The sequence below is a fragment of the Babylonia areolata genome, chromosome 11, assembly GCF_041734735.1.
Source record: "Babylonia areolata isolate BAREFJ2019XMU chromosome 11, ASM4173473v1, whole genome shotgun sequence".
Taxonomy (NCBI): Eukaryota; Metazoa; Mollusca; class Gastropoda; order Neogastropoda; family Buccinidae; genus Babylonia; species Babylonia areolata.
Genome location: NC_134886.1, coordinates 38,750,573 through 38,760,929, shown reverse-complemented (window position 1 = coordinate 38,760,929; position 10,357 = coordinate 38,750,573).

The following is a 10,357-nucleotide window of genomic DNA, read 5'->3' as shown; positions in this document are numbered from 1 at the left end:
AGAAACCCCTCAGTCAAGTGTTTCGGTCCTTAACTCCTTACACTCTAAGGGGGCCGGGCCGCACCCAGGTCATGACTCCTGGATGCCTTTGTATTGCCGCCAAGTGTTATAATGCCACAGTAACTAGGACAAAAATTAATAAACTTGAAGACTGTCACGCTTACCGTCATATTCTCAGCCTTCAGAAAGCCTCACACTGAGATTTATCGGAATATGTGCTGAAGAAGAAGAAAAAAATCATGATGAAGAACAAGAAGAACAAGAAGTCAAGAGCAAGAATCCATATGCGCTCTAACTCTCTCCATACGAACGGCGAAAGAGACGACGTTAACAGCGTTTCACCCCAATTACCAGCATCAAAATATTGCAAGCGGAAGGCTCTTATACTGAAGACGTGAATGTTGACAAAGAATACCACAATTCTGACGACGGAAGCTAAAGGTTGGGTCGTTCAGACACCAACTGGACATCCGAGGGGTCTGTGTAGAGGAGAAGAGAGGACTGGCCGTACTGAGTGAGTTAAACACATCTGCCAGGCAGATGCCTGACAGCAGCATAACCAAGCGCGCTTGACAGATCCTGTAAGCCAACGAATTTCTCGCAATCCCCTGAGAGAAATCGTAGGGGGCGCCCTCCACGATTTCTCTAACTTTAAGAGAAATCGTGGGATTGCGAGAAATCGTGGTCGTTTCCCTCCTACCTTTTCTCTCAATTGGGAGAAATCGTGGGTGGCTCACAATGTGTGAGAAATCGTGGGAATTCCCCCTTACCTTAATAAAAAATATTTCCTTTGTCATCCGAGTTGGGTTCTTGTCTTTTCCCACTGCAAATCTAAGAGAGAGAAAAATCAGAGAGAGAAAAGGAAGAGAGAGAGAAATAAAGGGGGCGGGGGGATCGGGGGGGGGGGGGGGGATGGAAGCGAAGACAATCACGATAATGATAATGACTGGCGTTATTGAAGACATGAATAGTAATGACACTGAAACACATCTATCTATTGTATTTCACATGAGATGGATCATTGCAATGCATTGACCTCAAATTCAACATCGGAATTAATAGCACACACAACGAAATTAAGGCAATGTACATAACTCAAACAGCTATATGATATGATGTCATATAATGATATTATGCAATATAATATGACATTGATAATATACTATGATAACATACTCGTATAATACAATATAACATAGCATGATAATATAATATAATATTATATTATATAATATTATATAATATAATGAGACTTGAACCAAATCTTTCACGGGGGAATAACATCAAAAATGATTCAACTCTCTACATAAATGTGTTAGAAAAAAATGTTACACAATGCTTTATCACGTAGGAGGCTTGAAAACTGGACCAAGTAGTTTTGATGATTGTTGTGAATTTACCTTTTCTGTCACACTTATTTAGAATGCTTGCTCATTTGTTCACCTGTTTGTGTCAGCATCCTTTCGCATGTAAGATTGCACTGAAAAAAAAATCTCAGTTTCATAGACGACACCCAGAACAGGAAAATGTCATTTTTGTTTTAAAATAGAGTGAAAGAAAAGAACGAATCAACCAGCGAAGCAAACACACACACACACACACACACACACACACACACACACACACACACACACACACACACACACACACACACACACACACTCACTCACTCACTCACTCACTCACCTACTCACTTGCCCACTCACCCACTCACTCGCTCATACACATTCACATTTTTTAAACCAGTACTGTGCCATCACCCTCACCATCTATAGTTGATGTCTTCGCCAACGCCACTGTCATTATTATGATCGTCGTTGTCGTTGCCTCCTCCTCTCCCCTTTTCTTGTTTCTTTTTCTCTCTTTCTCATTATTCTCTTAGATTTGCAATGGGAAAAAAAAGACACGAACCCAACTCCGACGACAAAGGAAATATTTGGGAATAAAACAAGGGGGACCACTCAAAGTAAGAGAAATCGTGGGCTTACAGTCCTTGAGTGCGGGCACACAATTAGATTTGTGTACATCATCAGAGTGGGTTTCTCTTTCAGAATGTTGCCAGAGGACACCTCTTTCTTACAGTGTGTCAAGTACGTGCTGTGGAGTGATGGCCTAGAGGTAACGCGTCCGCCTAGGAAGCGAGAGAATCTGAGCGCGCTGGTTCGAATCACGGCTCAGCCGCCGATATTTTCTCCCCCTCCACTAGACCTTGAGTGGTGGTCTGGACGCTAGTCATTCGGATGAGACGATAAACTGAGGTCCCGTGTACAGCATGCACTTAGCGCACGTAAAAGAACCCACGGCAACAAAAGGGTTGTTCCTGGCAAAATTCTGTAGAAAAATCCACTGCGATAGGAAAAACAAATAAAACTGCACGCAGGAAAAAATACCAAAAAAATGGGTGGTGCTGTAGTGTAGCGACGCGCTCTCCCTGGGGAAAGCAGCCCGAATTTCACACAGAGAAATCTGTTGTGATAAAAAGAAATACAAATACACGGGACCTCGGTTTATTATCGTCTCATCCGAATGACTAGACGCTCTGCACTTTTTTTTTTTTTTTTCAGTCAAGCTTGAGAGAAAGGTCGAGAGCGGGAAACGAACCCGGACCCTCACGGGCACTTTATTGGCAGATCAGAGTCTTGTCAACTCTGCCACTTTGCTCCCTTGTAGAACACGAAAAAAAATACAATCAAGAAGTAGGAGAACAAGAAGAACAAGACAAAGAAAAACATGAAGAAGAAACAAACCAAAAGGAAGATATAAATAATAAGCACATATCCGACAATGTGATGGACTCGTATGACCTTCATGAAAGAGGCCTGGTCTTTGTACTGATTTCATAATTCGTCTCAATTTTACGCACATTCCATGCGGACAAATTCTATTCGAGGGAGCAAAATAAAATAAAATAAAAAATTAATAAATAAATAAATAAGTAATAAAATAATAATATTAATAATAAAGAATACTACTCACGTGACACTAAATATCTCAATGATAATCTGCCTAATTGCCTCATGGTTTCAAATGACTTTAGCTTCACTAAAGTTCAGCACGTTTATTTTATTTCTTTTTTTTTCTTTTTCTTTTTTTTTTTCCACAACAGGTCAAGTAATCGTTTTGACAGGGATTTACAGTAACTGTTTCATGCAGAGGAGGACTATTCTGGACGCATTTTGAATAGTCAACCACTGGTTTTAGAGCTTCATATAATTATATTAGAGGGAATATTAAACAAAAGAAGAAATGTGTTTCCCAGAATTGAAACTTACCTTATTTTTTTCTTCTTTTTCCTTATCAGTCAGTATAAGTTTCATGTGATATAAAGCTGTTTATTCTTTATCAGCCGCGTGTGTACCACAGATGTTGCTGCCATTTAATTTCCATCATATATCTATATTATGCCACATGAACTTGAAAAAAAAATCGCCATTGCTAAGCATGCTAATTAAGTCTAGAAAACAAATAATAGTATTTAGGTATGACAGAAGAAAAGAAGAAATTGGCATATAAAAACAACAGCAAATACATCGTAACTGCGGCAGTTCCAGCAGTTCTTCATTCCATCTAACTGTGTCGATGAAGAGAGGCTGAGTGTTCAGTGTTATGACGTATATATATATATATATATATATATATATATATATATATATATATATATATATATATATATATATATATATATATATATGTATATATATATATATATATATATATATATATATATATATATGTGTGTGTGTGTGTGTGTGTGTCTGTGTGTCTGTGTGTGTGTGTGTCTGTGTGTGTGTGTGTGTGTGTCTCTCTCTCTCTCTCTCTCTCTCTCTCTCTCTCTCTCTCTCTCTCTCTCTCTCTCTCTCTCTCTCTTAACCCTTAAGGTGGTTGCAATGACTGTCTACCTTGCATGTCCGTGTATTTGTCTCTCTGTCTCTCTCTTCCTCTCTCTCCCTTCTCCCCTCTCTAATTTATATATATATATATATATATATATATATATATATATATATATATATATATATATATATATACAAACAAACAAAAACAAACAAACAAAAACCCAACTACAATAAAATAAATAAATAAATAAGCAATAAAGACTGATCATGAAGACATTGCCTGCCCTTCCAAGGATTTGTGATAAACATGCATCTTCTCCAGATTTAATGACAACTGTTCTTCATTTCATACCCCGTCAACACACACACACACACACACACACACACACACACACACAAGCACACACACGTACGAATACACACAAGCGCACACACATGTATACATTCAAGGACACGTTCTCTCTCTCTCTCACACACATACATAAAACACGTACGCACGCATACACACAAGCGCACACATATGTATACACACATATGCATACACATTAGCACACGGACACACACACACACACACACACACACACACACACAACCCTTTTGTTGCCTTTGGTTCTTTCACGTGCGCTAAGTGCATGTTGCACGCGGGCCCTCGGTTTATCGTCTCATCCGAATGACTAACGTCCAGACCAACACTCAAGATTTAGTGGAGGGAATAAAAAATACTTGCGACTGTGCCGTGATTCGAACCAGCGCGCTAAGATTCTCTCGCTTCCTGGGCGGACGCGTTACCACTAGGACATCACACCAACTTAACATCATATATTTGAAATGCTCATTCCCCTCTGTCTGTCATAATGGTGATCGACACCTCACTGTGACAATTCACACGTACAATGGATGGCCACAGCGAATAAAGCTGTTATTTTCAAATTTGAAAATAATTATGTCACATACTGGCCCTTCCTATCTCTGCGGCTGCCTTCACCTCTACACTCCATCTCGCTCACTACGATCGGCCTCGGATCCACTCTGTTGACGCATACCCAGATTCAAACACTCGACGTTTGGCCGCCGTTCTTTCTCTGTTTCTGGACCTTGCGATTGGAATGAACTTCCTTTTTCGCTTCGTCAAGTCTCCACACTCAGCTCTTTCAAGTCTGGCCTTAAAATCCACCTCTTCCCAAAATAGCCTCCCTTGCCTGCCCTGCCTTGTCTTTAGTTTCTACAGTTTTAGAGTTATGCATGCGTGTGAATGACTGGTGCGAAAGCGCTTTGATTTGTCTCTGCACAAGATCCAGCGCTATATAAATATCATTATTATTATTATTATTATTATTATTATTATTATTATTATTATTATTATACTGACCAGTGCCCTTGTGGCACAGGCCCACAGACCTCCTCCCATATCCTGCAGTCATGCCCCCACCTTTGACGTTCTGAGACGCCAGGCATGGCCTAGCCAGGTGAAACCGTGGGGAGCGGCGGGATCCCTGCGGCGGACCGCGGACTTCACCGTCCTGACCGGACTGAAAGTCTAGTGTGGCATGGGAACGCGGAAGAAGAAGAAGAACCAGAACAAGAAGAAGAAGAGCCAGAACAAGAAGAAAGAGAAGAAGAAGAAGAAGACGACGACGACGACGAAGAAGAAGAAAACGACGACGACGACGACGACGACGAAGAAGAAGAAGAAGAAGAAGAAGAAATTTGAAAAAAAAAGTCTCTGAATGTGCAAATTTAATAAGCAAAACTCACATGCCTTCCTGTTTCTTTTCTCTCTCTCTCTCTCTCTCTCTCTCTCTCTCCCTCTCTCTCTCTCTCACTCTCTCTCTCTCTCTCTCTCTCTTTTTCCCTCTTTTTCTTCTTATTTGCTTTTCATCATCTTCCAAATTGCAGTCGGTAAATACTTCCTCAAAATTTAATGATGTATCCTTTATTAAGGGAAAAGAAAATGATAGAAATAACCGATCATTTTCGGATCTTGGTGAAAGCCAAAAAGATAAAGAGAGAGAGAGAGAGAGAGAGAGAGAGAGTACACTAGTCTGCGCATGCATCTCCTAAAACCTTTGAGTAAAAGTAGTCTATTTATGAAAAAAAAGAATGATACAACGCGCACGAGCGCGTGTTTGTATGTGTGTGTTTGTGTGTGTGCTCGCGCGCTAAGGCGTGAGTGTTCGCATATGCGCGTGCATACACTGTGTGTACGTGTGCTTGCTCATGTGCGCGCGATTGCCATTGAGCCCAGCGTATGTGCGCATATGCCTCTGTGTGTGTGTGTGTGTGTGTGTGTGTGTGTGTGTGTGTGTGTGTGTGTGTGTGTGTGTGTGAAGTAGATGAGGCTCGAAGAAATCATGGACGAAGTCCACTTCATGAACAAAGAAGAAGCAACTTTTCCGACCTCTTCCTCACGTCTTCAGCGGGGAAAGTCAGATTACAGCGAATCCCGCAGTATGGTCAAAGGGAAGCAACTATGTTATGCCTTCAGGCTTAACAAGAGAAGGCTGGAAATACCGTGTGCAAATAATGTCGGCGTGGTGGTGGTGTTGCGGCTTCACTCGATAGTGCACACACACTCTCACTGCTTTTGCATAAAGTGCAGTTTGGTGTTCTCTTTATTCTGTGGAACGTGGCGTGGTCTCGAGCAGAGACAGGTCTCCTAATTACCAAACAGGCAGTGTTAAAGTGAACATGGAAACATATAAGAGACATATTCTGTCGTAATTTGGCTGTTCGAGCGGCTTTCTTGTAGATAGTTTCGTGAGAGAGCATGAACAAATCCTGCCTTGGAGAGAGAGAGAGACAGAGACAGAGAGAGAGAGAGGGGAGGGGAGGGAGAGAGAACGAGTGCGAGAGAGAGAGAGAAAAAAAAAGAGAGAGAGAGAGAGAGGTAAACAGATAATTTGTCATGTAAGAGTAAGAGAGACGAATTGAGAGAAAGAGGAAAAAAGTTGGGTGAGAAAGTGAGAGACAGACAGACAGACAGACAGACAAACAAAGACAGAGACAGAGACAGGTTGACCACAGAAAGCAAATGTATAAAAGAAAGTTTGCAATGTTTACGAGACAGAGGATGTTATCAAGTTTAAGAGAAAGAGATAGGGAGACAGAGACAGGGAGAGAGAGACAGAGACAGGGAGAGAGAACCTAAGAGAACGAAAATAAACAACTTTAAAAGAAGATAAATCTGCAAAACAGATTAAATCTCAGTTAAGCCATTTAAGCTTTCCCAATGGAAATGCATATTTCACTAACATTAAAATATTTTATTTCTACCCTGTCTACATGCTGTCAATTTGCTGCAAAAAAAACACGTTTGATTTAGCCAGTTTTACCGCTTGCTAGTTTTTGCCATTTTATATTGTTTTTATTTTATTTTATTTTATTTCATTTTATTTATGTTTTTTTTTTTTTTTTTGCTTTTGCACACATTTATACGCCACCATGCGCACCTTTGCGTCACAAGCAAAACAGCATACACTTCTGTGGATGCTGTGTCCTTGCTGTTTCCTTCTTCAAAAGAAAGTCATTACACGTGCTCCGGATTTTCAGAACTTCTACTTTTCCACGTTTTACTCTGTCTTGGACTGCCCTGTTCCGTAGAATCCAAGCCATAGTGTTTAAGTGTATGATAGTCTGTCGTGGTTTCTATGGCCACCAGAACAGCAGAGGAGGCTACTGCTGTACCGACTGCATGTGCTAGAATGTGATGATAGTGGAGAGTGGAATTTCCACGTTCTCTCGGCCAAGAAGGCTTCAGGACAGTTGGTCCCTAAAGGCTAACTAGCCCTTAAAGCTGCAGCCCCTTGAATCATGATCAATTTTGTCAGTCAAACCTTCGCACATACGCAGCCACGCATACCACACACACAAACGTCAGTTAGCCAGTGCAGTCTTGCCTCCTAGTTTAAGAGCCATAGACGAGGCCGAATGACTAAGCTGTAAATGAATTCCATTTCCAGTGGAGAAACCATTGATCATACAATATCACTCTCCTGTCGGCCCAGCAGTAAACTTGCGTCAGTCTGTGATATAAGCCGAGCAAACCAATCAATCCATAGTGTAAACCCTCACAAAAAAAAAAAAAAAAAAAAAAAAAAAAAAAAAAAAAAACCTGCACCAGCACAAACGCTTTTTTGTGTCTGCGATGAATCAATAAATTGCCTGTGCGAAAGGCACAAGGAAAATGGCCAACGGCGTTCATTTCTAAATGCCTTTGGGCCACGATCATTCCAAACACGTACTAACGCAGATGACAGGCATCGATGGGGACCCCCTCCTCTTTCCCTCATCTTCTCGTCCCAACGGTAAAAAAAATAAAACAAAATAAAATGCAAATAAGTGAATAAAATCAAAAAAGAAATTAAAAAAGTGATGCACGGCAGTTCACTCTTTCTCGTTACTAAGAACCAAACGACTGTCATGCCCTATTAGGGAATCAGACATGGCAAGTCATTAACTTGAATAGTGCCGGCACTGTTTTATTTATTTCATTAACTTGAATAGTGCCGGCACTATTTTCTTCCTTTCATTAGCTTGAATAGTGCCGGCACTATTTTCTTTCTTTCACGCGTGTCCAGAGACGTACCTCTTTTTCAAAAAAAACAAACAAACAAAAAAACAAAAAAAAACAAACAACAACAAAAAACCCTGTCATTTTCAAAATGGCCAACTTAGCAAAATCGATTGTTGTGCACAGTAGTGATGAAGGAAGTCATTGCATGTTACAAGTTACATTCGTATATCGAGTTCTAACTGGTGTGGGTCGGCACATTTTTGCCAATGAATGCAGGACTTTTCCACGCACCGACATGGCCAGACATCGGACTGGGTTGTTCACAGGGCTGACCAGACAGAACTCAAGTCCCTGACCGTTAACCCTTTCACCATCAGTCAATTTAGAGTAAGGAAATCCCTTGTGGTATACACACAGAAAAGACAGCGGCTAAGAATAGCTGGGGATTCCCCCTGCGATGTAATAGAAAATGTGGCCAGTATCCTACCACCGAGCATTAAGAGCAGTAGGTTCGTGGATAACAGACCAATGAATGGTCAGTCACTTTTCAGTGACATGTGTCATCTACCACGCCTGTGCATAAATGCGAGCCTGGCGATGAAAGGGTTAACCACACCCTGCCCTCTGACAATATGTGGCTCCAGTGTCAGAGGCGTAATTCTCATGATAATAAAATAATGATAATAATTTCCCTGTACGCATAATATAAACAAGGTGCACAGGAAAGAGTCCCTGGAAGGGTGTAGCTGTTGCACTTGGATTTCAACAACACCTCCTTTCCCCCAAAACTTCCTGTCAACTGAACATAGCTACATTTAACAAGTGTGAAGTACGGACATGCTTATTGTGAACGTTTCTATGGTAAACGATAGATGAAAGAAATGATGTCCGCGACTGTCAGTGTTGGGTGTACAACATATATTATAACGTGATCTGCTTGGTAGTCTTCATATCAGCCAAACAAATGCACCCGATGAATGCATGAAACCCGGCGGTGTTCTTCTGCCTTTCTTCCCACTGAATATGCCGGGAGTCTTTCACTTAAGGAAAGATAACCGGTTCCTTACCTTGAAATTTCCTTATTTCTTCTCCTCTCTTGGCTACTGCCCTTTCGTTTACTATTATTTATTTCTTAATATATATATATATATATATATATATATATTTTTTTTTTTTTTTTTTTTTTTTTCAACCACTTCACCACCCTTATTTTTTTCCCCAGTGAACACTGACACTTCTCTCTGCCTTCTTCTGTAGTTTATGATACACGGTTTTGTGTTGTTTTGATCTGGTGATTAGGTAGCGAAATAGTAAACACTGGGATAGGAAAAGCCCATTTTGCAGTCTTATTTGGCTATATATTGGGTCTTTTTTTCTTTTCTTTTTTTTGGTCCTTTTTTGACATTTTTGTTAGGTTTTATCTTTTGTTTTACATTCTGTCTTAAAATCTTAGAATGATCGGTTACGCGGGAGCACTTACTAAGTCAGGCACAGCCTCGTCTTGTTTCCCTTAAGGAGCTTAACGTTCGGGGCAGTATTTTTTTTTTTTTTTTTTCCAGTCCTGATGTGGCCCTGAACTACCGGGTGGTTTCAGTTTCAGTAGCTCAAGGAGGCGTCACTGCGTTCGGACAAAACCATATACGCTACACCACATCTGCCAAGCAGATGCCTGACCAGCAGCGTAACCCAACGCGCTTAGTCAGGCCTTGAGAAAGCCAGTAAGCAACGATGTAAAACAATGTCGCTGTTCCTGTTGCTTGACTCAGATCAATTGTTTGCTCACACAAGGGCTAGTCAGCTATTTGAATTATTCTGATTTGATATGGATACTTTTATAGCGTCTAGACTCGGGGGTCACTTGCACAACAGGCTGTCTAACTGGGTGGAGCCGACTGACGGCTGCGTTTGGCCGCTTGTCGTTCGTTTTCTGGGTCGTCATGTCATATTTCAGGCATGCACACGTACACACTCAGACAGGCATGTAACGATTTACGTCTATGACCTGTTT